The sequence below is a fragment of the Echinops telfairi genome, unplaced genomic scaffold (genome assembly GCF_000313985.2).
Source record: "Echinops telfairi isolate 266 unplaced genomic scaffold, ASM31398v2 ScPeMD7_443;HRSCAF=831, whole genome shotgun sequence".
Lineage (NCBI taxonomy): Eukaryota > Metazoa > Chordata > Mammalia > Afrosoricida > Tenrecidae > Echinops > Echinops telfairi.
The window spans coordinates 62510951-62518252 of record NW_022104341.1 but is presented as its reverse complement, the minus strand read 5'-3'; positions in this window follow the sequence as shown (position 1 = coordinate 62518252).

Below are 7302 nucleotides of genomic sequence, written 5' to 3'. Positions count from 1 at the left end.
ATATGTAAGGTAGAATTGGGATCATGGTAGTGGGGGGGAGGAAGCATTTAAGAACTAGAGGAAAATTGCATATTTCATCATTACTACACTGCACTCTGATTTGCTCCTTTTTATAGGCACTTTGTGGCTTTTTCTGGGGCCAGTGAAGGTCTCAGAGCCAGATCGGGTACTTGTCACCACGTATCACCATTTCATTTGATTAACACCTAACCCCTCAGGGGGCGCTGTGGAGAGGTTTACACTCACCATACCGCGCTCTGCAAAGTTCCTCTTGATTCCTTCCATAACAGTTTTTTTGTGGTGCCTCATATACTTGCGATCTAAGTGATTGATAACACTGGCAGAAGAAGTGATGAGGAAGTAGTGTTTCCACTGATCACTGTAACCCTGTTGTGAAAATTCCAGCACTTATAATAAAACATTTCCAGAGAGTTCTATTTACTCAAACAATGTTTACTGAGCACCTACTCTGTGTCAGGCACTGCTCTGGGGCAAGTAGCAGGTAGAAAGATCTCTGATGTCATGGGCTGTATTTGGGGTTGGGCGGGGTAGGACAGAGACGGTAATAAAACACGCATAATAAATACATATATTATATTGGACCCTCGGTGATGAAGTGGTTAAGTACTTAGCTATGAATTGAAAGGTTGACATTTCAAAACTACCCACCATTCCATAGGAGAAAGATGGGTTGGCAAAGAAAGCAGTTGGCTTCTGTAAAGCTCACACCCAAAGACTCCTTATGGGGCAGCTGTACTGTGTCCTGTCGGGCCTCTATGAGACACTAGCTTCCTCATGTCCCCCTTTTCTTTCTTCTTGCTTCCACTGTTTTTAATTTCTTGAAACAAAAGAATTAGATGACATGGTGCCTGACCTCATCAAATTTATAATCCAGTGAGAGTTTTAATTTTTTTAATCATTTTATTGGGGGCTCGTACAACTCTTATCACATCCATACATACGTCCATTGTGTCAAGCACATTTGTACACTTGTTGCCATCATCATTTTCAAAACATTTTCTTTCTACTTGAGCCCTTGGTATTAGCTTCTCATTTTCTCCCTCTCTCCCTCCCCCATCTTCCCTCTCTCACAAACCCTTGATAATTTATAAAATATTATTATTTTTTCATGTATTACACTGTCTGATGTCTCCCTTCATCCACTTTTCTGTGTTGACCATCCCCAGTGGAGATATTGTGATAGGTTCCCCTTCCCCCACCTTCTCCTTCCCTCCTGGTATCGCTACTCTCATTATTGGTCCTTGGGGGTTTATTTATCCTGGGTTCCCTGTGTTTCCAGCTCTTATCTGTACCCATGTATATCCTCTTGTCTAGCCAGATTTGTAACGTAGAACTGGGATCCTGATAAGGGGGCGGGGGGCGAGGAAGCATTAAAGAACTAGAGGAAAGTTGTATGTTTCATTGGTACTATATTGCACCTTGTCTGACTCATCTCCTCCCCACCACCCTTCTGTACAGGGATGGCCAATTGCCTACAGATGGGTTTTGGGTCTCCACTCCACAGTACCCCTCATTCACAATGACATGATTTTTTGTTCTTTGATGCCTGATACCTGATCCTATCCACACCTCATGATCACACAGGATGGTGTGCTTCCTCCATGTGAGCTTTGTGATTTCTCAGCTAGATGGCCGCTTGTTTATCTTCAAGCTTTTAAGACCCCAGATGCTATATCCTTTGATAGCCAGGTACAATCAGCTTTCTTCACCACATTTGCTTATGCACCCACTTTATCTTCAGCGATTATGTCAGAGAAGTGAGCATCATGGAATGCCAGGCTAATAGAACAAAGTGCTCTTGCATTGAGGAAGTACTTGAGTAGAGGCCCAATGTCTATCTGCTACCTTAATTCTTAACATTTAGATATGAGTACATAGATCTAGTTCCCCATTGTCATATATAAATATATTTACATATGTACATGCCTGTATTTAGACCTCTATAAATGCCCTTTGCCTCCTAGTTCTTTCCTTTATTTCCTTTTACTTTTCTCTTGTCCCACTATCATGCTCAGCCTTCATTTGGGTTTCAGTAATTCCTCTCAGTTACATTGCTCTTGATCACACCCTACCAGGCTTCCTACACGCTCCTCACCATTGATTTAAGATCACTTTTTGTTCCCTTGTCCCTGGGTTTGTTAACCCACTTACTTTCCTCTGCCTCCCCCTCACCTGTGTTCCCCCGGAACAATTGGTCCTGTTGTTTTCTCCTCTGGATTGTTTATCCCACCTCTTATCTAGATAGACATTCAGAGACAATAATATGCACAAAAACAAGACAGAGCAAACCAAAGCAACAAAAGAAAACAAAACAACAAAAACCAATGACAAAAAAAGAAAAGCCTATAAATAGTTCAAGGTCTGTGTTTTGACCTTCAGGAGTGTTTTCAGGTTGAGTCTGATGGGGTGCCATGCCCTGGCCCCACAATCTATTTTTGGTATTCCCTGGGGACTTCGTTGCTCTGTCCCCTTGCTGTTCTGTTGCACACCCTTAGTGTGTCACCTCATTGTGGTGGGGTTAGATCGGGCACAATTCCCACAGTGTGTCTCCAGGTTGTCCCTCATAGCATTATGGGTCAGTGAAGGATACCGTGTCTTGTGGGGCTGGCCCTATGGTCCTTTGTGTGCATTGGCTGCTCTGAGCAGGAATATTGTCCTCGGGGCTTGGTGGACCAGGATATGCTCCATCCAGTGAGGGTTTTAAAAGAGTCCAAAATGGAACAGTATGAGACTAATATTCCAATGACAACATGCATTTACAAACTTTATGTAGTGTCAATATGAATTGGAATCAACTTGATGGCAGTGGATTTGGGGGGTTATGTTCTTTTAAATGACTGGGGCAAATCGGCAGTCAAAACAGGGGACTATTTAGGTAACATTTTCTGGAGATAGGGTTATTTGTGTTGGGTTGAAGGAACCTCTGTTAGACAGAAGAGTAACCATCCTTAGGAATTATATAGGCAAGCACTGGGAGGTGGAATCCAGCAAGATGTGCTGAAGGATTTGTAGAGAAATTGGCTTGGATGGAGTGGAAAGATTTCATTGGATAAGTGACCTTGGAGTAATAATGTAGTGAGAGAATGGAAATTAAGTGGAAATTAAATATATAGAATGTTGGCTCACAAAGCTTAGATTGAAAAAAGGAAAACAACCAAATATTTTACTGGAAGAGCTGAAAAAAGAACTTGGAACTCTCTGAATCTTGGTTAAGCTATTGAATCTTAGTTAAGCTATTGAACCATGCTAAATAAAGAAATGGCCTTTTTAACTTTACAAAAATTCAAATATTGTTTCTAGCATTCTTATTTTTTACATACATCAGAATATAGGCTACACACACACACAGGCACACACACACACAGACTAGATGGATAAAAGCTACTATCAGATCACCTGTCACTTCCTTTACCTGTTGACTTTCCTTCTCTCTTTGATCGTGTTCCTCTAGTTTGCTGTGTCTTTTATATTCAACTGACTGTGCTGACTTTGAGGTGGCGAAAGTTCAAGACTGAGACCTATCTTTCCAAGCTCTGAAACAAGGCATTTAGAGTGGAGTGCCCTTAACCTCCACCTAAACGTCCCTTGTAGCAGTGCAGTAATAGAGTTCTTTATACTTCACCTCCTACTTATTGAAGTCTTTATGTCTCTGCCCATTCATTTTGCACAGTTTCTGAGTTGACTTTCAATGGACCATCTGAACAGCTTTCCACACATCCCCTCCTCTACTGCCTTTCACGTGCAGCGCCCCAAGAGGGGAATTCTTTCTTCTTGGCTACATGACCCAGGCTTTTTTCTCTCTAGATACACCTTAAAATATCTTATTTGTGGGTGTTCTAAATTTTTATTTCTTTCTTGTTTTCAGGACTATTTCTACTGTGGGTGTGGTGCCTGTGACAATGATCGAAAGGTAAAAATACTCAGTGGACACTTCAGGTTTACTTACTGGTTCATTCTGTATTACTGCTCATTCATAGTTTTTTTGGCTGATGATAAGAAGGAACAGGAATAATGTAGAAAAATATGAAGCCCAGGAAATACTGCACTTAACCAATGACATCTATAATACATCCACATAATTAAATAATAGGTATACACTAAAGATTATGTTAAAGAAGGATATATACTGATATAGACAAAGGTTCATTATATGGAGGTAATTGGATGAGAAGGAGGTAATTGAATAAGAAGTTAACAATATGTATCTTAATAGAAAAATAATAGATAACTTTTAAGAGGACAGTCTCCATTACTGACTATCAACTCATGTATAAGAGAAGTGTGCATCAGAGTTCTAGTCTTTGTACTCATGAAGAACCTGTACTTCGATCATGAGGCAGTCGCACAAACAGAACACAGGAATGTATCTATGTTAGACAGGGTTCTCTAGAGAAACAAAACCAGGACACTAATAAATATATATGTTTCCTAAGAAATAAACAGTTAATTAATCTATAAAGTAGTACAAATGGCTCAGTGCAACTCACTTCCATGAGAAAGCTAATACACTGGCAGTCCTTCAAGTCTTGAGGGCCACCGGGTAGTCCTATGTAGAGCAATTCAGGCTGTCCGGCCACAGGCAGCAAACAGCAAGGCAGGTCACCAACAGTCAGCCAGATGACAGGGTCTGACAGTCCCCAGCTCAAGATATATATACTCCAGTAGTGTGGTGAAGCAGATCTTGAAGGGACCTCAAACTACAGCGACACAGTCCACGGATTAGGTGTCCCACAGTTAGTGTAGCTTGCAAATTGAGGCACAGAACAAGCAAAGCAGTTGTACACTGGTCCAATCATCAAAGAGCAAGAGACAAGAAAGGTGAGTCTCACCGAGCCATTTATCTCTCTGCCCTTCAGTTCATCTCACATGTGTTCATTGGCCATGTTGGCACAATAAACCTATCTATCACAGTATCAGAGTTGTATCCGTTCACTCTACTTATTCAGTCTGTATGCTGAGCAAATTATCAGAGAAGCTGGATTATATAAAGAAGAATGTGGCATCAGGATTGGGAGAGAGCTTATTAACAACTTGCTATATGCAAATGACAGAACTTTGCTTGCTGAAAGTAAGGAGGATTTGAATCACTTGCTGATGAAAAACAAGAACTGCAGCCTGCAACATGGATTATAACTCAAGGTAAAGAAAACCAAAATCCTAAAACGAAACCAATAGGTAACACCATGATAAACTAATAAAAGATTGAAGTGGTCAGTGGTCTTATCTTTCTTGGACCCACAACCAATGTTCATGGAAACAGCAGTCAAGAGATCACATGATGTATTCATTACATTGGGTAAATCTGCTTCACAAGACCGCTTTCAAGTGTTGAAAAGCAAGGATGCTATCAAGGACGAAGGGGTGCCTGACCCAAGCCATGGTGTTTTAAATTGCTTCATATGCACATGGAAGCTGGACATTGAATATGGTAGACTAAAGAAGAATTGGGTGTCAACTAAGTCCACATGGAAGAAGCACACCAGCCTGTGTGGTCCAAGAATTATAAATAATTAATTGAAATTTTAGGGAGGGAGTGGTATCAGAGCTTAAATTGTGAACACCTGGTTTGTAGAAGGCTATGGATGAGAGAGGAAGCCCCAAATCCATTTCCAGGGTCCCCATAGTTGAGGAATGTGAACAACTTTGCTGTCAGACAGAGAACATTGCCCAGTCGATTTTGGCAGATGTAGTTAGGTTAAAAAGTACTACCTTATCATTTGATCTCCTGTTTGACCCATCGTAGAGTTGTTTCCGTTGTTAACATTTTCTGCTTTCTCTTTGAGGTTTTTCTCTGTTTTTGTCTAGTCCTTGTGTTGTTGGTTTTTTTTTTGTCTGTTTTGTATGATTGTGTCTTGTTTTGTATGATTTTCTGTCTAAGAAATCCAGAACAGATGGATCCATAGAGATAGTAACTGGATTAGAGGCATGGCAGAGGAGGATTGGGTGGGTGGGTAGGAGGCTGTGTTAGTCCAGGTAGACTAGAGAAACAAATTCATAGATATTCATATGTGTACAAGAAAGAGCTTTATATACAAGAGCAGTTGAATATTGAGAAAACATCCCATCTCGGTCCAGATCAAGTCCATAAGTCTGATATTAGCCCATATGTCTGATACCAAACTATAAAGCCCTCTTCAGACTCACAAAACACATGCAATGACACCAAATGCAGGAAGATCACTGGCCAGTGGATGGGAAGTCTTGTGGATCCAGTGGCATTATAAGCATCTCAGCACTGGCAGGGGACTCCATGTGGCTTCTCTGGCTCCATCAGCCTCTCTCCATGTGTCTTCTCCACAGGGATGTCTCGCAGGGACGGAGCTGAGAGAGAGTGTCCTGCCTCCAAGGAGGAAATACAGGAGTTCCCAGAATCCTCAGGAGAACCCATGTCCACATAGAGCCACATGAGCCACATGTCTCAATGGCTATCTCCTGATTGACAGGCTAGACTCCACCCCTACACTCTTAATCCTCAAATTGACACCAGATTATGTAACTACCGCTAACAGCAATGAGAATGAAATGTAAACGTTCTGAAATTGATTGTGCTGATTGCACAAATCTTCTTAAAATGACTGAACGATTAAAATGTATGATGTGAAAAAAACTATTATGAGCTATCACTTTATCACTAATAAAGAACACAGACAATAACAAATGTTGGCAAATATCTGAGGAAATTGAAAGCTTTTGCTATCAATGTTGTTTTTGTAAGTTTATATAAAACTATTTTTTGGAAACAGTTGGCAACTTCTCAGAAAGTTAGATATACACTTTTCTTTTTTATTCATTTTATTGGTTCTTATCACAATCCATACACACATCCATGATGTCAAGCACATTTGTACATTTGTTGCCATCGTCATTTTCAAAACATTTTCTTTCTACTTGAGCCCTTGGGATCAGCTCCTCATTATTTTTTCCTCCCTCATGAACCCTTGATAATTTATAAATCATTATTTTATCATATCTTACAGTGTCTGACGTCTCCCTTCACTCCCTTTTCTGTTGTTCTTTCCCCAAGGAAGGGGGGAAAGATAGTGGTGTTAACAAACCCAGGGACAAGGGAACAACAAGTGATCCAATTTGGTGGTGAGGAGGGTATAGGAGGCCTGGTAGGGCATGATCAAGGGTAATGTAACCAAGAGGAATTACTGAAACCCAAATGAAGACTGAGCATGATAGTGGGACAAGAGGAGAGTCAAAAGAAATAGAGGAAAGAGGTACGAGGCAAAGGGCATTTATAGATGTCTAAATAAAGGCATGTACATATGTAAATAT